The sequence below is a fragment of the Rattus norvegicus genome, chromosome 5 (genome assembly GCF_021556685.1).
Source record: "Rattus norvegicus strain SHRSP/BbbUtx chromosome 5, alternate assembly SHRSP_T2T, whole genome shotgun sequence".
NCBI lineage: Eukaryota > Metazoa > Chordata > Mammalia > Rodentia > Muridae > Rattus > Rattus norvegicus.
The window spans coordinates 13,166,941-13,190,189 of NC_141538.1; positions in this window are offsets into that span (position 1 = coordinate 13,166,941).

The window sequence follows — 23,249 nt, forward strand, 5'->3', positions numbered from 1 at the left end:
AATAGCAATCGAAATGTAAATAAGAAATACTCAAGTTAATAAGATTAAAAAAAAAGAAATGTAAATAAGAAATACTCAAGTTAATAAAGATGAAAAAAAAGATTTTACTTCTTCGATATGGTCACCAGAGACCAAGCCTGCAATACATGGGATCTTTGGGGGTCAGCCCTAATCTAAGCTATGGCACAAACCAATTCCTGACCTGTATTAAAAGAATTCTAAGGAAGTGTTTGTTTGCAAACATACATTCTCCCACATAACTAATTTGGGTAACCTCTCCCCCTTTTAGTAATCACTTAGCACAATCCTTCCAGATGCACATAAAGCCCAATTTTTCTGACTTGGAACTGAGCAAAGGAGAGGGGCTGACAGCATTCCTATCGCTGGCATTGTGTGTCTCAGCTGTTACCAGCTTCTTAGTGATTTGGGTAAAAACTGAAGTGGAAAACTTAGCAAATGTGAGAATAGTGAATTAGGTTTATCTTTGATGCATTGCTAATCTCTTTTTCTTTTTGAAGTTGTGGTATCCTAGAGATCTTATAATGAATCTCTTCCAATTTCTATCAGCTCTCAACTGATGACTTTTGTGGTCCATTGAGCCATTGAAGATGGTATTATTTACTATGCAAGCAGCACTATAATTGATTCCTAGCAATTATTTTGGTACTAAAGACAAAACTCATTGACTTCTCCCTCCCGCCCCACCCATGCTGCTGGTCTTTGGCATTGCTATTTATTTTAAAATCTTTGGTAAACCATAAAAGCCTGATTTTCAGGTTCCAGAGCTAAGATGTGCATGAGGGTTTATACAATAAAAGAGATAAATAAATCTTTCCTGAACTCCAGTTTTTATTCAAGAGTTATTTTTCCACGAAACAGTGATCATTTAATGTTTTTTTTTCAATAAAAAATCTTCCTGTAATATATCAGAAGCTTGGAAATGGTTTATAACTACAGAAAAAGACCATTTAATCCCAGTGAAAGACCATCTCTATTTAATCTAATACTACATATAGAATATCTTTCTTCCTTTGAACTTAGCAATGACCACAGAAATGAGTGAAGATTTACACTTGGTTAAGAGTGTGGCTCTGTCATTCGCAAGCTCTGTTCTCTGTCTACATTCTTCAATGATCTCATCTTGGAAAGCAGGTAATATTGGGCACCCAACAGGTTTGTTTGTAATAAATTAATGTCCACAAATCAAAAAAATCTTGTGGGCATGGTGGTGCGTGTGTGTAATTTCAATACTGTAAAGAGAGAGGCTGGAGGACCATCACTAGAAGTTTGACACAAACTAGGTCTACATAGTGAGCTCCAGGCTTGCCAGAGCTTCAGAGTGAGACCATGCCAAAAATAAAAGTCTGAAAGTTATAAGCAGACCTGGAGCTGGGTGGTGGCTTTCATGAATGAATGAATGAATATACAAAATGGTTTTATTTAAAGCCCTCAAATTGCATTTCCTAAGAATGCAAATCTAAACTGTCCAAAATTACTCCCTGCAGCTAGTTTTAGAGAGGCCTGCAGCAATGTTCTGAGGAACAGAAATACTGTCATTCGACTTCAGAACTGAGGACAACTGAGGTAAATCCTTCCCCTGCTTCAGTGCCCAAGACACTTCGGTCATCACGATGAACTCACCTATCCGGGCCCCATGTACAATGACAAGATAGGACCTTCCACCGCACGGCTCCAGACAACTGAGAGTGGCTGCTTTTAGTCTCTTGTTTCTCAGAGAGTTGACACCCTGAGGAGTTCGTGGAGGTGAAACTGGAAAGGGGAATAATAACATTTGGAATGTAAATAAATAAAATAACCAATAAAAATATGAAAAAAGAGTCCATTTCTCTACGAAGCTTGGAGTGTTTATCATTGATTTAAAGCCAAATTCAAATCCAAAGCCAAATGTTTGCTGAGCTACTGTAAATGGGGGAATGGTTGCATCCCAGTGTGGTAACAGTTCTCATGGTGGAGAAAGAATAGTACTGGCCCTCCTAAAGCAAAGTACTCTGGCAGTTTGAATGGAGGCAAAAGTGAGAAAAGTTACTGTAAATGGCCCTATCCCTCCGGGAAGAAGGAAAGGAAGGGTGGGGGACAAGGATGGGAATGAAGATAAGATGAGACTAAAATCCCCATTTCTCTGGCATCAGAAAATCAAGAGGACACACGGTATGCTGAAGTGCAGAAACAGCCACTGTGGAATTAAGTTAGAAATTGTGCAGCTGCGGAGACCTGAATCCCTGGAATACAGAATGATGCTGAATTGAATAAGCAGCAGGCTAATCAAAAATTCCTTATATCCAATCAGTTGCCAACCCAAGCAGATTCTGTGCCTAAATTGCTTTCTTTACTGTGTTTACTCTGCCCCTTACCTGAGTCAAGCTTCAACTCCTCTCATGTATGAGGCTGGCTTAAATCTGAGTCTCAATTGCCTGACGGATTCTTCTGAAATTTCTCATTACTTTCCTGATCAAACTTACTTTGAATGTGCTCTCCAACTGTGATTAAATAAACACAAATTCTTTAGTGCTCAATTTAAAAACAGAGAAGCATGTCTATTCCTTGCACAATGCAATGAAAGCTTCCCAAGAAACAGAGGGAGGGGATGGAGCTGCTAAAAACAACACCGCCTTCCAGGCTACATGCAGGGCAGAACTTGCTGAGTTCAGACTGGTATGGAATTGTGGGAAACCTTTGAAGGAATCAGTAATCACATTCTTTGAGATACTCGTTGGAAACTTTGTCATCATAAGAAAGCAAATTTTGTAATAAATGCAAATTCTTCCAACTGCTCTACAAAACTCCAACAGCAAATTTGGGACTAATGTCTTTTTGATTTGTTAATTTTTGTCAGCAACCACTCATTTTTTGTTAATTTTTACATTTTTATTAAAATATAAAAATCATTTTCTGCATCCCTTTCCTCCCTATAACCACTCCCAAACCCCTTCCTCCCTCTCAAATTCATAGCTTTTTCTTTTTTTTTCTTTTTTTTTCTTTTTTTTTTCTTTTTTTTTTTTTTCTGGAGCTGGGGACTGAACCCAGGGCCTTGCGCTTGCTAGGCAAGCGCTCTACCACTGAGCCAAATCCCCAACCCCAGCTTTTTCTTTTTTATCACATATACACACACACACACACACACACACACACACACACACACACACACACACACACACACGGGCACAGACACAGACATAGACACACACATGCATATGTATATAAACGTGCTGAGCTGTTTAGTGTTGCTTGTACATGCATGATATTTTGGGTTTTAACTCCTTGGTTTTAGAGGGCTCATCCACGGGAAAGACTAATTCCCTCAGCAGTCACCAGCTGTCTGTAGACTTGTGTTAGGATTCCTTGAGATTTTCCTGTTCCATGCTGGCATTTCTATTAGTGTTTTCGAAGCAGGTTTTGGTCTTGTTTCGATAGTCTTAGTGTTGCGGAGTTTGGGTGAAGCTTCCCTGTCATTTCTAGGAGATATCTCAAGGCAGGCCTCCCAGTTCTTTGAATCTTACGAGCTTTCTCCTCTGAGCCTATGTACAGGAGTGGTGTTGTAGATGTACCTATTGCGGCTGAGTACCCTGGGGTCAGTTTTTCTCTCTTTTGTCCAGAATGGCTTCTGTGATGGTCTGCTACGAAGAGAAGCTTCTTGCTGTGCTTTAAATGCTTCACCATCAGTAACATCACTATTATCTGAGGAGCTCTAGAGCGAATGGAGAACCTGAACTCAAATCCTCACTCTTCTGTTTTGCAGCTTTGGAACATTGGTGAACATTGCAAGCACAAACTGGCTCGTATACTAATTACCAAAGAAAATATTATATGAAAGCACTGGAATGCGCCAAGTTTGTTTCTGATTCAGATAGTTTGTCAAGAGAGGCAGAGTAGCAGATGCTGTGCAGAAAGAGCCAAGCCATATCATTTGTGGTCTACAAACAAAAGTGGAACCTTTCAGTATTTGAAATCTCAGGGAGTCATTTGTCTTCACACAGAACAAGGACAATTCAGAAGGACTTGAGAAGGGAACTTTAGTGTTATCAAAACCATTTAGTAATGCTATAACTCAATAGTCTACGTGGTGTTTGCTGAAGTCTATGTTATCAGGAGAAGCAATGTTTATCTCGGAACTTCTAGATAGGTCATTTTCTCTATTAGAAGTGTTTCAAATATAGATGACTAAGTCGTGTAGATTCTAATCCCAGTACATAGTGGGCTGAAACAGGAGGATGGCAAGTTCAAGGGCTTCTGAGACAATCTACTAAGACCTGACCCAAAAGAAAGGGGAGTTGCGGTTTCAACTTTTGTTTAATTGGTTTGCAAATGTTTTTCACTGATAAAAATTATACTGCTTATAGTAGATGTGCAATTCAAACATTTAACTAATTTAAAAATCTTTGAAACTTGCTTAACAATTTAGAGTGAGGTGATATTAAACAAAACCCTTTCTTTAGACAACTTTGGCTGGAAATGCATTTAATGATTGTAGATATATACAAGTTAATTTTATTAAAAATTATTGCTATCTGGCCTCAGGTGTTTTTACTTAAAAGTATCAATCAAGGTAAATGATACTTGGTTTTCTTAATAAAGATGTACCCCAAGTGGAACTTTTTTTCATAATTATTTTGATATTATGTTTAATTTGCTTCTAGCACTGTTGTAGGAGATGTTTTCTGTGAGCTGCAGCCTGGAGATTTATGAAGCTGTGATGTCCATTCTGTTTTTGTGTTGATCTCAGATGGGAATGGGAAGGCAAGAAAAATGGCCTGCAGGAAAAGCTTAGACATAGAGCAATGTGTCCCCCTGTATAACAGCCCAGAGCTGTTTTGTTCTCAGATAGACTACCAGAGTATCACAGTACTTACTCTCTATCATTCCCTGTGTAGCATCTTAACATCACATCCCAGTGACTACCAGCATCCTCATATCACGTCTCAGTGCCTACATCATTCCTCCCACTTCACTGGCCACAGAGGGGTTGTATCGTCTTCGTTATCACATAAAAGAAGATGAGGCATTCTCACTAGGTATGTTGAGAAAGACAAATTAGCCATATCCACATAACTTTGCTATAATACAGTTATAATCATTCTACTTTATCATCTGTTCTCTGTAGAGAATTTCACCATTCTCTCCATCACTGATGCTTGACATCTCGCAGTAACATCACATGTAGATGGTAGATAGATTCTAACTAGCTATGCTTAACTTATGTCCTGATTTGATGCCATCTGTATATTATAGTTTCATGGTTTCCATTTGAGTAATTAAAATATTTACTTACTCTAAATCCTACCAGTAGCCCTCTCTTTAAAACATACAGGTTTATTTGCAGGTCTCTCAATAAACAAATGTCTTTTGAGTTAAAGTATGTTCATACTCAAGACCTTTATTTTACTCATGCATTCCAACAAGCATTCTGCCACTGACCGGCATGCCCTGCCCAAAGCTTTCAGCTAAATCTTCCACGGCTTTTACCAACACCCAAATCAAAGTCATCAGTGTCCTCTGTGGGATAGGCTCTATTTTCCCCATTCTTACTCATTTAGGCACCTTTGCATCTCACCTCTCTATCTGATAACACATTGTCCAGTGACCAAGTCTTGATGGAGACTTCTTCATTGTGGGTTTTCTTTTTCCACATCTCTGTGGTTTTATTTGAGGCTGATGGCATCATATATGTGCCTCTCTTAGCTGTGTGGGCACCTCTCTTAGCTGTATTAACACTACAGCATGGTAATCTCAGGAGAATGAACCTCTCTAGACCCTTCCAGCAGCTCCTGACACTCTGCTCTAGACCAGTCGTTCTCAACTTGTGGGTCACAACCCCTTTGAGATTTAAGCCATGCTTTCACAGGCTTAAGACCATCAGAAACACAGTATTTACATTATGACTCATAACATTAAAAATTACAGTTATGAAGTAACAACACAAATAATTTTATATTTGGGTGTCATCACAAAATGAGAAACTGTATTGAAGAGTTGCAGAATTAGGAAGGTTAAGAACCACTGCTCTAGACATTTGTCCACGAAGTCATCTTCTCTTACTGCATTTTGGGGGCTGCTGCTTTGAACAATATGAAGTGACATCCTTTACTGCCACTCAGTGTTAATTTCATTTATGTGTTAAATAGTTTGTTTGTTTAGTTATAGGAAAACAATTTTAGCTGATCATTGGGGAGAGAATGAGCTCCAGAATTAAACCAAGGAGGAGAAAATAGAGCACTGAACATCTGAGTCACAAACCAGAGCTCTGTGAATACCCATGGATTCCTCAAGATTCCACCTAGGACTCATGGATACCTCAAGTTCCAACCCAGAACTCATGGATACCTCAAGATCCAACTCAGAACTCATGGATACCTCAAGATCCAACGAGAACTCATGGATACCTCAAGTTCCAACCAGGACTCATGGATACCTCAAGTTCCAACCCAGAACTCATAAATGCCTCAAGATCCAACCCACTTTTTTTTATTATTATTAACTTGAGTATTTCTTATATACATTTCGAGTGTTATTCCCTTTCCCGGTATCCGGGCAAACATCCCCCTCCCCCCCCCTTCCTTATGGGTGTGCCCCTCCCAACCCTCCCCCCATTGCCGCCCTCCCCCCAACAGTTTAGTTCACTGGGGGTTCAGTCTTAGCAGGACCCAGGGCTTCCCCTTCCACTGGTGCTCTTACTAGGATATTAATTGCTACCTATGAGGTCAGAGTCCAGGGTCAGTCTATGTATAGTCTTTGGGTAGTGGCTTAGTCCCTGGAAGCTCTGGTTGCTTGCCATTGTACATATGGGGTCTCGAGCCCCTTCAAGCTCTTCCAGTTCTTTCTCTGATTCCTTCAACGGGGGTCCTATTCTCAGTTCAGTGGTTTGCTGCTGGCATTCGCCTCTCTATTTGCTGTATTCTGGCTGTGTCTCTCAGGAGCGATCTACATCAGGCTCCTGTCGGTCTGCACTCTTTGCTTCATCCATCTTGTCTAATTGGGTGGCTGTATATGTATGGGCCACATGTGGGGCAGACTCTGAATGGGTGTTCCTTCAGTCTCTGTTTTAATCTTTGCCTCTCTCTTCCCTGCCAAGGGTATTCTTGTTCCCCCTTTAAAGAAGGAGTGAAACATTCACATTTTGATCATCCGTCTTGAGTTTCATTTGTTCTAGGTATCTAGGGTAATTCAAGCATTTGGGCTAATAGCAACTTATCAATGAGTGCATACCATGTATGTCTTTCTGTGATTGGGTTAGCTCACACAGGATGATGTTTTCCAGTTCCAACCATTTGCCTACGAATTTCATAAAGTTGTTGTTTTTGATAGCTGAGTAATATTCCATTGTGTAGATGTACCACATTTTCTGTATCCATTCCTCTGTTGAAGGGCATCTGGGTTCTTTCCAGCTTCTGGCTATTATAAATAAGGCTGCAATGAACATAGTGGAGCACGTGTCTTTTTTATATGTTGGGGCATCTTTTGGGTATATGCCCAAGAGAGATATAGCTGGATTCTCAGGCAGTTCAATGTCCAATTTTCTGAGGATCTTCCAGACTGATTTCCAGAATGGTTGTACCAGTTTGCAATCCCACCAACAATGGAGGAGTGTTCCTCTTCCTCCACATCCTCGCCAGCATCTGTTGTCCCCTAGGTTTTTGATCTTAGCCATTCTCACTGGTGTGAGGTGAAATCTCAGGGTTGTTTTGATTTGCATTTCCCTTATGACTAAAGATGTTGAACATTTCTTTAGGTGTTTCTCGGCCATTCGGCATTCCTCAGCTGTGAATTCTTTGTTTAGCTCTGAACCCCATTTTTAATAGGGTTATTTGTTTCCCTGCGGTCTAACTTCTTGAGTTCTTTGTATATTTTGGATATAAGGCCTCTATCTGTTGTAGGATTGGTAAAGATCTTTTCCCAATCTATTGGTTGCCGTTTTCTCCTAACCAGAGTGTCCTTTGCCTTGCAGAAGCTTTGCAGTTTTATGAGATCCCATTTGTCGATTCTTGATCTTAGAGCGTAAGCCATTGGTGTTTTGTTTAGGAAATTATTTCCAGTGCCCATGTGTTCCAGATGCTTCCCTAGTTTTTCTTCTATTAGTTTGAGTGTGTCTGGTTTGATGTGGAGGTCCTTGATCCACTTGGACTTAAGCTTTGTACAGGGTGATAAGCATGGATCGATCTGCATTCTTCTACATGTTGCCCGCCAGTTGAACCAGCACCATTTGCTGAAAATGCTATCTTTTTTCCATTGGATGGTTTTGGCTCCTTTGTCAAAAATCAAGTGACCATAGGTGTGTGGGTTCATTTCTGGGTCTTCAATTCTATTCCATTGGTCTATCTGTCTGTCTCTGTACCAATACCATGCAGTTTTTATCACTATTGCTCTGTAATACTGCTTGAGTTCAGGGATAGTGATTCCCCCTGAAGTCCTTTTATTGTTGAGGATAGCTTTAGCTATCCTGGGTTTTTTGTTATTCCAGATGAATTTGCAAATTGTTCTGTCTACTCTTTGAAGAATTGGATTGGTATTTTGATGGGGGTTGCATTGAATCTGTAGATTGCTTTTGGTAAAATGGCCATTTTTACTATATTAATCCTGCCAATCCATGAGCATGGGAGATCTTTCCATCTTCTGAGGTCTTCTTAAATTTCCTTCTTCAGTGTCTTGAAGTTCTTATTGTACAGATCTTTTACTTGCTTGGTTAAAGTCACACCGAGGTACTTTATATTATTGGGTCTATTATGAAGGCTGTTGTTTCCCTAATTTCTTTCTCGGCTTGTTTCTCTTTTGTGTAGAGGAAGGCTACTGATTTATTTGAGTTAATTTTATACCCAGCCACTTTGCTGAAGTAGTTTCTCAGCTTTAGTAGTTCTCTGGTGGAACTTTTGGGATCACTTAAATATACAATCATATCATCTGCAAATAGTGATATTTTGACTTCTTCTTTTCCAATCTGTATCCTCTTGACCTCTATTTGTTGTCTCATTGCTCTGGCTAGAACTTCAAGAACTATATTGAATAAGTAGGGAGAGAGTGGGCAGCCTTGTCTAGTCCCTGATTTTAGTGGGATTGCTTCAAGTTTCTCTCCATTTAGTTTAATGTTAGCAACTGGTTTGCTGTATATGGCTTTTACTATGTTTACTTGAATTCCTATTCTTTCCAGGACTTTTATCATGAAGGGGTGTTGAATTTTGTCAAATGCTTTCTCAGCGTCTAATGAAATTATCATGTGGTTTTGTTCTTTCAGTTTGTTTATATAATGGATCACGTTGATGGTTTTCCGTATATTAAACCATCCCTGCATGCCTGGGATGAAGCCTACTTGATCATGGTGGATGATTGTTTTGATGTGCTCTTGGATTCGGTTTGCCAGAATTTTGTTGAGTATTTTTGCGTCGATATTCATAAGGGAAATTGGTCTGAAGTTCTCTTTCTTTGTTGTGTCTTTGTGTGGTTTAGGTATAAGAGTAATTGTGGCTTCGTAGAAGGTATTCGGTAGTGCTCCATGTGTTTCAATTTTGTGGAAGAGTTTGGATAATATTGGTATGAGGTCTTCTATGAAGGTTTGATAGAATTCTGCACTAAACCCGTCTGGACCTGGGCTCTTTTTGGTTGGGAGACCTTTAATGACAGCTTCTATTTCCTTAGGAGTTATGGAGTTGTTTAACTGGTTTATCTGTTCCTGATTTAACTTCGGTACCTGGTATTTGTCTAGGAAATTGTCCATTTCCTGAAGATTTTCAAGTTTTGTTGAATATAGGCTTTTATAGTAAGATCTGATGATTTTTGGAATTTCCTCTGAATCTGTTGTTATGTCTCCCTTTTCATTTCTGATTTTGTTAATTTGGATGCACTCTCTGTGTCCTCTCGTTAGTCTGGCTAAGGGTTTATCTATCTTGTTGATTTTCTCAAAGAACCAACTTTTGGTTCTGTTGATTCTTTCTATGGTCCTTTTTGTTTCTACTTGGTTGATTTCCTCTCTGAGTTTGATTATTTCCTGCCTTCACCCCTCCTGGGTGTATTTGCTTCTTTTTGTTCTAGAGCTTTTAGGTGTGCTGTCAACCTGCTGACATATGCTCTTTCCTGTTTCTTTCTGCAGGCACTAAGCGCTATGAGTTTTCCTCTTAGCACAGCTTTCATTGTGTCCCATAAGTTTGGGTATGTTGTATCTTCATTTTCATTGAATTCTAAAAAGTTTTTAATTTCTTTCTTTATTTCTTCCTTGACCAGGTTATCATTGAGTAGAGCATTGTTCAATTTCCACGTATATGTGGGCATTCTTCCTTGATTGTTATTGAAGACCAATTTTAGGCCGTGGTGGTCCGATAGCACGCATGGGATTATTTCTATCTTTCTGTACCTGTTGAGGCCCGTTTTTTGACCAATTATATGGTCAATTTTGGAGAAAGTGCCATGAGGAGCTGAGAAGAAGGTATATCCTTTTGCTTTAGGATAGAATGTTCTATAAATATCCGTTAAGTCCATTTGGCTCATGACTTCTCTTAGTCTGTCTACATCTCTGTTCAATTTCTGTTTCCATGATCTGGCCATTGATGAGAGTGGGGTGTTGAAATCTCCCACTATTATTGTGTGAGGTGCAATGTGTGTTTTGAGCTTTAGTAAGGTTTCTTTTACATATGTAGGTGCCCTTGTATTTGGGGCATAGATATTTAGGATTGAGAGTTCATCTTGGTGGATTTTTCCTTTGATGAATATGAAGTGTCCTTCCTTATCTTTTTTGATGACTTTTAATTGAAAATTGATTTTATTTGATATTAGAATGGCTACTCCAGCTTGCTTCTTCTGACCATTTGCTTGGAAAATTGTTTTCCAGCCTTTCACTCTGAGGTAAGGTCTGTCTTTGTCTCTGAGGTGTGTTTCCTGTAGGCAGCAGAATGCAGGGTCCTCGTTGCGTATCCAGTTTGTTAATCTATGTCTTTTTATTGGGGAGTTGAGGCCATTGATGTTGAGAGATATTAAGGAATAGTGATTATTGCTTCCTGTTATATTCATATTTGGATGTGAGGTTATGTTTGTGTGCTTTCATTCTCTTCGTTTTGTTGCCAAGATGATTAGTTTCTTGCTTCTTCTAGGGTATAGCTTGCCTCCTTATGTTGGGATTTACCATTTATTATCCTTTGTAGTGCTGGATTTGTAGAAAGATATTGTGTAAATTTGGTTTTGTCATGGAATATCTTGGTTTCTCCATCTATGTTAATTGAGAGTTTTGCAGGATACAGTAACCTGGGCTGGCATTTGTGTTCTCTTAGGGTCTGTATGACATCAGTCCAGGATCTTCTGGCCTTCATAGTTTCTGGTGAGAAGTCTGGTGTGATTCTGATAGGTCTGCCTTTATATGTTACTTGACCTTTTTCCCTTACTGCTTTTAATATTCTTTCTTTATTTTGTGCGTTTGGTGTTTTGACAATTATGTGACGGGAGGTGTTTCTTTTCCGGTCCAATCTATTTGGAGTTCTGTAGGCTTCTTGTATGCCTATGGGTATCTCTTTTTTTAGGTTAGGGAAGTTTTCTTCTATGATTTTGTTGAAGATTTTTACTGGTCCTTTGAGCTGGGAGTCTTCACTCTCTTCTATACCTATTATCCTTAGGTTTGATCTTCTCATTGAGTCCTGGATTTCCTGTATGTTTTGGACCAGTAGCTTTTTTTTTTTTTTTTATTAACTTGAGTATTTCTTATATACATTTCGAGTGTTATTCCCTTTCCCGGTTTCCGGGCAAACATCCCCCTCCCCCCTCCCCTTCCTTATGGGTGTTCCCTTCCCAACCCTCCCCCTATTGCCGCCCTCCCCCCATAGACTAGTTCACTGGGGGTTCAGTCTTAGCAGGACCCAGGGCTTCCCCTTCCACTGGTGCTCTTACTAGGATATTCATTGCTACCTATGGGGTCAGAGTCCAGGGTCAGTCCATGTATAGTCTTTAGGTAGTGGCTTAGTCCCTGGAAGCTCTGGTTGCTTGGCATTGTTGTACTTTTGGGGTCTCGAGCCCCTTCAAGCTCTTCCAGTTCTTTCTCTGATTCCTTCAATAGGGGACCTATTCTCAGTTTAGTGGTTTGCTGCTGGCATTCGCCTCTATATTTGCTGTATTCTGGCTGTGTCTCTCAGGAGCGATCTACATCCGGCTCCTGTCGGTCTGCACTTCTTTGCTTCATCCATCTTGTCTAATTGGGTGGCTGTATATGTATGGGCCACATGTGGGGCAGGCTCTGAATGGGTGTTCCTTCAGTCTCTGTTTTAATCTTTGCCTCTCCCTTCCCTGCCAAGGGTATTCTTTTTCCCCTTTTAGAGAAGGAGTGAAGCATTCACATTTTGATCATCCGTCTTGAGTTTCATTTGTTCTAGGCATCTAGGGTAATTCAAGCATTTGGGCTAATAGACACTTATCAATGAGTGCATACCATGTATGTCTTTCTGTGATTGGGTTAGCTCACTCAGGATGATATTTTCCAGTTCCAACCATTTGCCTACGAATTTCATAAAGTCGTTGTTTTTGATAGCTGAGTAATATTCCATTGTGTAGATGTACCACATTTTCTGTATCCATTCCTCTGTTGAAGGGCATCTGGGTTCTTTCCATTTTCTGGCTATTATAAATAAGGCTGCGATGAACATAGTGGAGCACGTGTCTCTTTTATATGTTGAGGCATCTTTTGGGTATATGCCCAAGAGAGGTATAGCTGGATCCTCAGGCAGTTCAATGTCCAATTTTCTGAGGAACCTCCAGACTGATTTCCAGAACGGTTTTACCAGTCTGCAATCCCACCAACAATGGAGGAGTGTTCCTCTTTCTCCACATCCTCGCCAGCATCTGCTGTCACCTGAGTTTTTGATCTTAGCCAATCGCACTGGTATGAGGTGAAATCTCAGGGTTGTTTTGATTTGCATTTCCCTTATGACTAAAGATGTTGAACATTTCTTTAGGTGTTTCTCAGCCATTCGGCATTCCTCAGCTGTGAATTCTTTGTTTAGCTCTGAACCCCATTTTTTAATAGGGTTATTTGTTTCCCTGCGGTCTAACTTCTTGAGTTCTTTGTATTTTTGGATATAAGGCCTCTATCTGTTGTAGGATTGGTAAAGATCTTTTCCCAATCTGTTGGTTGCCGTTTTGTCCTAACCACAGTGTCCTTTGCCTTACAGAAGCTTTGCAGTTTTATGAGATCCCATTTGTCGATTCTTGATCTTAGAGCATAAGCCATAGGTGTTTTTGTTGAAATCTCCCACTATTATTGTGTGAGGTGCAATGTGTGTTTTGAGCTTTAGTAAGGTTTCCTTTACGTATGTAGGTGCCCTTGTATTTGGGGCATAGATATTTAGGATTGAGAGTTCATCTTGGTTGATTTTTCCTTTGATGAATATGAAGTGTCCTTCCTTATCTTTTTTGATGACTTTTAGTTGGAAATTGATTTTATTTGATATTAGAATGGCTACCCCAGCTTGCTCCTTCTGACCATTTGCTTGGAAAGTTGTTTTCCAGCCTTTCACTCTGAGGTAGTGTCTGTCTTTGTCTCTGAGGTGTGTTTCCTGTAGGCAGCAGAATGCAGGGTCCTCGTTGCGTATCCAGTTTGTTAATCTATGTCTTTTTATTGGGGAGTTGAGGCCATTGATATTGAGAGATATTAAGGAATAGTGATTATTGCTTCCCGTTATATTCATATTTGGATGTGAGGTTATGTTTGTGTGCTTTCATTCTCTTTGTTTTGTTGCCAAGACGATTAGTTTCATGCTTCTTCTAGGGTATAGCTTGCCTCCTTATGTTGGGCTTTACCATTTATTATCCTTTGTAGTGCTGGATTTGTAGAAAGATATTGTGTAAATTTGGTTTTGTCATGGAATATCTTGGTTTCTCCATCAATGTTAATTGAGAGTTTTGCTGGATACAGTAACCTGGGCTGGCATTTGTGTTCTCTTAGGGTCTGTATAACATCAGTCCAGGATCTTCTGGCCTTCATAGTTTCTGGCGAGAAGTCTGGTGTGATTCTGATAGGTCTCCCTTTATATGTTACTTGACCTTTTTCCCTTACTGCTTTTAATATTCTTTCTTTATTTTGTGCGTTTGGTGTTTTGACAATTATGTGACGGGAGGTGTTTCTTTTCTGGTCCAATCTATTTGGAGTTCTGTAGGCTTCTTGTATGTCTATGGGTATCTCTTTTTTTAGGTTAGGGAAGTTTTCTTCTATGATTTTGTTGAAGATATTTACTGGTCCTTTGAGCTGGGAGTCTTCACTCTCTTCTATACCTATTATCCTTAGGTTTGATCTTCTCATTGAGTCCTGGATTTCCTGTATGTTTTGGACCAGTAGCTTTTTCTGCTTTACATTATCTTTAACAGTTGAGTCAATGATTTTTATGGAATCTTCTGCTCCTGAGATTCTCTCTTCCATCTCTTGTATTCTGTTGGTGAAGCTTGTATCTACAGCTCCTTGTCTCTTCTTTTGGTTTTCTATATCCAGGGTTGTTTCCATGTGTTCTTTCTTGATTGCTTCTATTTCCATTTTTAATTCCTTCAACTGTTTGATTGTGTTTTCCTGGAATTCTTTCAGGAATTTTTGCGATTCCTCTCTGTATCTTTTACTTGTTTATTAATGTTTTCCTGTGCTTCCCTAAGTGTGTTCATATCTTTCTTGAAGTCCTCCAGCATCATGATCAAATATGATTTTGAAACTAGATCTTGCTTTTCTGGCGTGTTTGGATATTCCATGTTTGTTTTGGTGGGAGAATTGGGCTCCGATGATGGCATGTAGTCTTGGTTTCTGTTGCTTGGGTTCCTGCGCTTGCCTCTCGCCATCAGATTATCTCTAGTGTTACTTTGTTCTGCTATTTCTGACAGTGGCTAGACTGTCCTATAAGCCTGTGTGTCAGGAGTGCTGTAGACCTGTTTTCCTCTCTTTCAGTCAGTTATGGGGACAGAGTGTTCTGCTTTCGGGCGTGTAGTTTTTCCTCTCTACAGGTCTTCAGCTGTTCCTGTGGGCCTGTGTCTTGAGTTCAACAGGCAGCTTTCTTGCAGCAGAAAAGTTGGTCTTACCTGTCGTCCCGAGGCTCAAGTTCGCTCGTGGGGTGCTCCCCACGGGCTCTCTGCAGCGGCAGCAACCAGGAAAACCTGTGCCACCCCTTCCGGGAGCTTCAGTGCACCAGGGTTCCAGATGGCCTTTGGTGTTTTCCTCTGGCGTCCGAGATGTGTGTGCAGAGAACAGTCTCTTCTGTTTTCCCAGGCTTGTCTGCCTCTCTGAAGGTTTAGCTCTCCCTCCCACGGGATTTGGGTGCAAAGAACTGTTTATCTGGTCTGTTTCCTTCAGGTTCCGGCGGTGTCTCAGGCAGGGGTCCTGCCGCACCTGGGCCCTCCCCCACGGGAGCCCAGAGGCCTTATACAGTTTCCTCTTGGGCCAGGGATGTGGGCAGGGGTGGGCAGTGTTGGTGGTCTCTTCTGCTCTGCAGCCTCAGGAGTGCCCACCTGACCAGGCGGTGAGGTCTCTTTCCCACGGGGTCTGGGAGCAGAGAGCTGCTGCTCCAACCCACTTTTAATGGCTTGATCCTTGGTCCTGGGAATGTCTCCTTAAATGAGACCATAGCACTAGTTTTAAGGTTTATCCTAGGTATATACTTGTTGGACTCAGAAAATGATGACCCAAGTAGAGCAGTTTGTCATGCTGAAAATTTTGAACTTTTGACTATCCAAAAGTCCAGGAAGCATCCTTAATACTCAGGTCTCTGCCCTCTAGCCTTGTTGTTCTCATGCTCAATTTTCCACTAAAGTGGGTCACAGAAATCATAATTCCTCATCCCTAAAACAAGTCATAGAAACTAGAACCCTCTTTACCAAGTAAGCTATCAAGATGTGAATATACCTTTAGCCTTTCCTTGACCTTCTGATTTGAAGCCAGCCACAGAGAACGTCCCTGGCACACCTTGTCTGAATACAAGACTCTCCTTCCAGAAGATGCACTTCTCCAGCCTGGGAGGAAAGGGTCCTAAAAGAAGGGATAGAAGATTTTGCAAAGCCTGACATTGTTAAATGTGTGCTATATTAGATCAGATTGCTTTATCTAATCACAGAGCTTATGCATACAAAGTAGACAGTTTAAGAGAGCAGGGAGATGGCTCAGCAGTTAAGAACACTTTGTTGCTCATACAGAGGGTCTGGAATTGGTTCGTAGCATCTACTTGGTGGCTCACAGCCATCTGAAAATTTAGTACTAGGGTATCTGATACCATTTTCTTAACTCTGTGGGCACTGAGTTTGTATGTGGTGTATATATATATACATGCAGGCAAAGAACTCATACATATAAGATAAAATAAATAAATCTTAAAAAAGTAGATACTTCTCTCTGGTTCTTCAGTCTGTTTCTTATAAAGCACTGATCAAATCAATTCACCATGTACTTTTTGCTGTTTTTGACTTGTCTTTGTAGGTGTGTGGCCAGTAGTCATCACGAAGAACAAGGAATGCTACTGTAGTTCTAAGCTTTTATCTGGGCAACGAAGAAATGGGAGTCTCATCAGAGGCCATTAACTCTCTGATGAACATGCTCCATTTGTACCAAGGGAAAGAGCTGGGGGTATATGGGGTTATTTTGAAAAGCCCAGAGCCATACAGATCTTGCCAATATAATCTCGAAAAAATTAAATGTATACTTTTATTGTGTGCTTTTAGTTCATTCTCTTTAGTATGTGAACTTCACAGTAGGCATTTTAAATACAGTAATGCATTTAAGCTTTGCAAATTTCTTTGCAGTTAGCCTGCCTTTCCCATGCTATAAGTGACAAGACTGAATCTTGGGGAGATGAAATAATTAATGAAGTATTGTGATGAGGGTCTGAAAATGACTTCAGAGAGAACCATGAAGTCTTAATGGAATCAAATGTGAGTGTACTTTGTTCAGCACTGACATGGGAAGAGTACAGTTATTTCCAAGGGATAGCCGCAGGCAAATAAATATACCTTAAATGCAACTAGGCACGAATCCAGTGATGGTCTCTCTATAGAAATAATACTTATAGAGTTCTTCTTTGGAGTTTGCTATCGAAAGCCATTTTCAAACACAGAAAAAAGGAACAACCTTCTTAAATGCTGGGGAATGAAGGAGTGTCTCCCATATTTGTATGAAAGACCTTGTTAAAGTCTGCTTTGGTAAACCCTAGTTGGTCTGGTGGTGGGTTCAACAGATAACATATGTCTGCAATATGAAGACATTTTAAACAATTTTCTCTTTATGATGTCTTCCTGTGAAATATAGCTCACTCTGCAGAAAACTATTTAAATCTCTGACTTTTCACGAGTTGAGCAATACAAAGCTTTCAGAAAAAAAGAATATTCCATCCAACTAACACAAAAAAACTCACATGGCTGGGATCAATTATTATAGGATATGTGGATTAATTCTGTGTAAAAGTTATCAAATTTTAATGTTATTAAACAAAAAGGGTTTAAATGTAGTTGGCACTAATATATTCTCCAGAATATAATTATCTTTTATTGTTTATAAAGCAAATCATGGGAAACTAAATGTCAACTAGATTTTGTCGCTATGAAAGTGTAAATTCCTTATTAAACAAGAGCAAAATCCTTTGATTTGTTAAATGATATAGCTGTAATAAAACTCAATTGAATGAATTGCCCATTGTTTTATGTTTCTTCATGAAAATTGTTTCCTTAAAAATGGATAAGCGGTACTGTGTAAAAATGCGATCAGAAATATTTATGTATTTAAACAAAATAAAACACATCTATATTAAAAGTCTCATTTTCTTTTTCTTTTTTTTTCACAAGTTGGATTTCATTTTTTTTTTAATTTATTTAATACTTAATAATAATTCTTTGGTTTCCAGGCAAACATCCCCCTCCCCCCTCCCCTTCCTTATGGGTGTTCCCCTCCCAACCCTCCCCCCATTGCCGCCCTCGCCCCAATAGTCTAGTCCACTGGGGGTTCAGTCTTAGCAGGACCCAGGGCTTCCCCTTCCACTGGTGCTCTTACTAGGATATTCATTGCTACCTATGAGGTCAGAGTCCAGGGTCAGTCCATGTCTAATCTTTAGGTAGTGGCTTAGTCCCTGGAAGCTCTGGTTGCTTGGCATTGTTGTACATATGGGGTCACGAGCCCCTTCAAGCTCTTCCAGTTCTTTCTCTGATTCCTTCAACGGGGGTCCTATTCTCAGTTCAGTGGTTTGCTGCTGGCATTCGCCTCTGTATTTGCTGTATTTTGGCTGTGTCTCTCAGGAGCGATCTACATCCGGGTCCTGTCAGTCTGCACTTCTTTGCTTCATCCATCTTGTCTAATTGGGTGGCTGTATATGTATGGGCCACATGTGGGGCAGGCTCTGAATGGGTGTTCCTTCAGTCTCTGTTTTAATCTTTGCCTCTCTCTTCCCTGCCAAGGGTATTTTTGTTCCCCTTTTAGAGAAGGAGTGATGCATTCACATTTTGATCATCCGTCTTGAGTTTCATTTGTTCTAGGCATCGGGGGTAATTCAAGCATTTGGGCTAATAGCCACTTATCAATGAGTGCATACCATGTATGTAATTCTGTGATTGGGTTAGCTCACTCAGGATGATGTTTTCCAGTTCCAACCATTTGCCTATGAATTTCATAAAGCCGTTATTTTTGATAGCTGAGTAATATTCCATTGTGTAGATGTACCACATTTTCTGTATCCATTCCTCTGTTGAAGGACATCTGGGTTCTTTCCAGCTTCGGGCTATTATAAATAAGGCTGCGATGAACACAGTGGAGCACGTGTCTCTTTTATATGTTGGGGCATCTTTTGGGTATATGCCCAAGAGAGGTATAGCTGGATCCTCAGGCAGTTCAATGTCCAATTTTCTGAGGAACCTGCAGACTGATTTCCAGAATGGTTGTACCAGTTTGCAATCCCACCAACAATGGAGGAGTGTTCTTCTTTCTCCGCATCCTCGCCAGCATCTGTTGTCACCTGAGTTTTTGATCTTAGCCATTCTCACTGGTGTGAGGTGAAATCTCAGGGTTGTTTTGATTTGCATTTCCCTTATGATTAAAGATGTTGAACATTTCTTTAGGTGTTTCTCAGCCATTCGGCATTCCTCAGCTGTGAATTCTTTGTTTAGCTCTGAACCCCATTTTTTAATAGGGTTATTTGTCTCCCTGCGGTCTAACTTCTTGAGTTCTTTGTATATTTTGGATATAAGCCCTCTATCTGTTGTAGGATTGGTAAAGATCTTTTCCCAATCTGTTGGTTGCCGTTTTGTCCTAACCACAGTGTCCTTTGCCTTACAGAAGCTTTGCAGTTTTATGAGATCCCATTTGTCGATTCTTGATCTTAGAGCATAAGCCATTGGTGTTTTGTTTAGGAAACTTTTTCCAGTGCCCATGTGTTCCAGATGCTTCCCTAGTTTTTCTTCTATTAGTTTAAGTGTGTCTGGTTTGATGTGGAGGTCCTTGATCCACTTGGACTTAAGCTTTGTACAGGGTGATAAGCATGGATCAATCTGCATTCTTCTACATGTTGACCTCCAGTTGAACCAGCACCATTTGCTGAAAATGCTATCTTTTTTCCATTGGATGATTTTGGTTCCTTGGTCAAAAATCAAGTGACCATAGTTGTGTGGGTTCATTTCTGGGTCTTCAATTCTATTCCATTGGTCTATCTGTCTGTCTCTGTACCAATACCATGCAGTTTTTATCACTATTGCTCTATAATACTGCTTGAGTTCAGGGATAGTGATTCCCCCTGAAGTCCTTTTATTGTTGAGGATAGCTTTAGCTATCCTGGGTTTTTTGTTATTCCAGATGAATTTGCAAATTGTTCTGTCTAACTCTTTGAAGAATTGGATTGGTATTTTGATGGGGATTGCATTGAATCTGTAGATTGCTTTTGGTAAAATGGCCATTTTTACTATATTAATCCTGCCAATCCATGAGCATGGGAGATCTTTCCATCTTCTGAGGTCTTCTTCAATTTCTTTCTTCAGTGTCTTGAAGTTCTTATTGTACAGATCTTTTACTTGCTTGGTTAAAGTCACACCGAGGTACTTTATATTATTTGGGTCTATTATGAAGGGTGTCATTTCCCTAATTTCTTTCTCGGCTTGTTTCTCTTTTGTGTAGAGGAAGGCTACTGATTTATTTGAGTTAATTTTATACCCAGCCACTTTGCTGAAGTTGTTTATCAGCTTTAGTAGTTCTCTGGTGGAACTTTTGGGATCACTTAAATATACTATCATATCATCTGCAAATAGTGATATTTTGACTTCTTCTTTTCCGATCTGTATCCCCTTGACCTCCTTTTGTTGTCTGATTGCTCTGGCTAGAACTTCAAGAACTATATTGAATAAGTAGGGAGAGAGTGGGCAGCCTTGTCTAGTCCCTGATTTTAGTGGGATTGCTTCAAGTTTCTCTCCATTTAGTTTAATGTTAGCAACTGGTTTGCTGTATATGGCTTTTACTATGTTTAGGTATGGCCCTTGAATTCCTATTCTTTCCAGGACTTTTATCATGAAGGGGTGTTGAATTTTGTCAAATGCTTTCTCAGCATCTAATGAAATGATCATGTGGTTTTGTTCTTTCCGTTTGTTTATATAATCACGTTGATGGTTTTCCGTATATTAAACCATCCCTGCATGCCTGGGATGAAGCCTACTTGATCATGGTGGATGATTGTTTTGATGTGCTCTTGGATTCGGTTTCCCAGAATTTTATTGAGTATTTTTGCGTCGATATTCATAAGGGAAATTGGTCTGAAGTTCTCTTTCTTTGTTGGCTCTTTGTGTGGTTTAGGTATAAGAGTAATTGTGGCTTCATAGAAGGAATTCGGGAGTGATCCATCTGTTTCAATTTTGTGGAATAGTTTGGATAATATTGGTATGAGGTCTTCTATGAAGGTTTGATAGAATTCTGCACTAAATCCGTCTGGACCTGGGCTCTTTTTGGTTGGGAGACCTTTAATGACTGCTTCTATTTCCTTAGGGGTTATGGAGTTGTTTAACTGGTTTATCTGTTCCTGATTTAACTTCGGTACCTGGTATTTGTCTAGGAAATTGTCCATTTCCTGTAGATTTTCAAGTTTTGTTGAATATAGGCTTTTATAGTAAGATCTGATGATTTTTTGAATTTCCTCTGAATCTGTAGTTGTCTCCCTTTTCATTTCTGATTTTGTTAATTTGGACACACTCTCTTTGTCCTCTTGTTAGTCTGGCTAAGGGTTTATCTATCTTGTTGATTTTCTCAAAGAAACAACTTTTTGTCTGTTGATTCTTTGTATAGTCCTTTTTGTTTCTACTTGGTTGATTTCAGCTCTGAGTTTGATTATTTCCTGCCTTCTACTCCTCCTGGGTGTATTTGCTTCTTTTTGTTCTAGAGCTTTTAGGTGTGCTGTCAAGCTGCTGATATATGCTCTTTCCTGTTTGTTTCTGCAGGCACTAAGCGCTATGAGTTTTCCTCTTAGCACAGCTTTCATTGTGTCCCATAAGTTTGGGTTGTTGTACCTTCATTTTCATTAAATTCTAAAAAGTTTTTAATTTCTTTCTTTATTTCTTCCTTGACTAGGTTATCATAGAGTAGAGCATTGTTCAATATCCATGTATATGTGGGCATTCTTCCCTTATTGTTATTGAAGACTAGTTTTGGGCCGTGGTGGTCTGATAGCACGCATGGGATTATTTCAATCTTTCTGTACCTGTTAAGGCCCGTTTTTTGACCAACTATATGGTCAATTTTGGAGAAAGTACCATGAGAAACTGAGAAGAAAGTATATCCTTTTGCTTTAGGATAGAATGTTCTATAAATATCCGTTAAGTCCATTTGGCTCATGACTTCTCTTAGTCTGTCTACGTCTCTGTTTAATTTCTGTTTCCATGATCTGTCCATTGATGAGAGTGGGGTGTTGAAATCTCCCACTATTATTGTGTGAGGTGCAATGTGTGTTTTGAGTTTTAGTAAGGTTTCTTTTACGTATGTAGGTGCCCTTGTATTTGGGGCATAGATATTTAGGATTGAGAGTTCATCTTGGTGGATTTTTCCTTTGATGAATATGAAGTGTCCTTCCTTATCTTTTTGATGACTTTTAATTGAAAATTGATTTTATTTGATATTAGAATGGCTACTCCAGCTTGCTTCTTCTGACCATTTGCTTGGAAAGTTGTTTTCCAGCCTTTCACTTTGAGGTAGTGTCTGTCTTTGTCTCTGAGGTGTGTTTCCTGTAGGCAGCAGAATGCAGGGTCCTCGTTGCGTATCCAGTTTGTTAATCTATGTCTTTTTATTGGGGAGTTGAGGCCATTGATATTGAGAGATATTAAGGAATAGTGATTATTGCTTCCTGTTATATTCATATTTGGATGTGAGGTTATGTTTGTGTGCTTTTCTTCTCTTTGTTTTGTTGCCAAGACAATTAGTTTCTTCCTTCTCCTAGGGTATAGCTTGCCTCCTTATGTTGGGCTTTACCATTTATTATCCTTTGTAGTGCTGGATTTGTAGAAAGATATTGTGTAAATTTGGTTTTGTCATGGAATATCTTGGTTTCTCCATCTATGTTAATTGAGAGTTTTGCAGGATACAGTAACCTGGGCTGGCATTTGTGTTCTCTTAGCGTCTGTATGACATCTGTCCAGGATCTTCTGGCTTCAGAGTTTCTGGCGAAAAGTCTGGTGTGATTCTGATAGGTCTGCCTTTATATGTTACTTGACCTTTTTCCCTTACTGCTTTTAATATTCTTTCTTTATTTTGTGCATTTGGTGTTTTGACTATTATGTGACGGGAGGAGTTTATTTTCTGGTCCAATCTATTTGGAGTTCTGTAGGCTTCTTGTATGCCTATGGGTATCTCTTTTTTTAGGTTAGGGAAGTTTTCTTCTATGATTTTGTTGAAGATATTTACTGGTCCTTTGAGCCTGGAGTCTTCACCCTCTTCTATACCTATTATCCTTAGGTTTGATCTTCTCATTGAGTCCTGGATTTCCTGTATGTTTTGGACCAGTAGCTTTTTCTGCTTTACATTATCTTTAACAGTTGAGTCAATGATTTCTATGGAATGTTCTGCTCCTGAGATTCTCTCTTCCATCTCTTGTATTCTGTTGGTGAAGCTTGTATCTACAGCTCCTTGTCTCTTCTTTTGGTTTTCTATATCCAGGGTTGTTTCCATGTGTTCTTTCTTGATTGCTTCTATTTCCATTTTTAATTCCTTCAACTGTTTGATTGTGTTTTCCTGGAATTCTTTCAGGGATTTTTGCGATTCCTCTCTGTAGGCTTCTACTTGTTTATTAATGTTTTCCTGT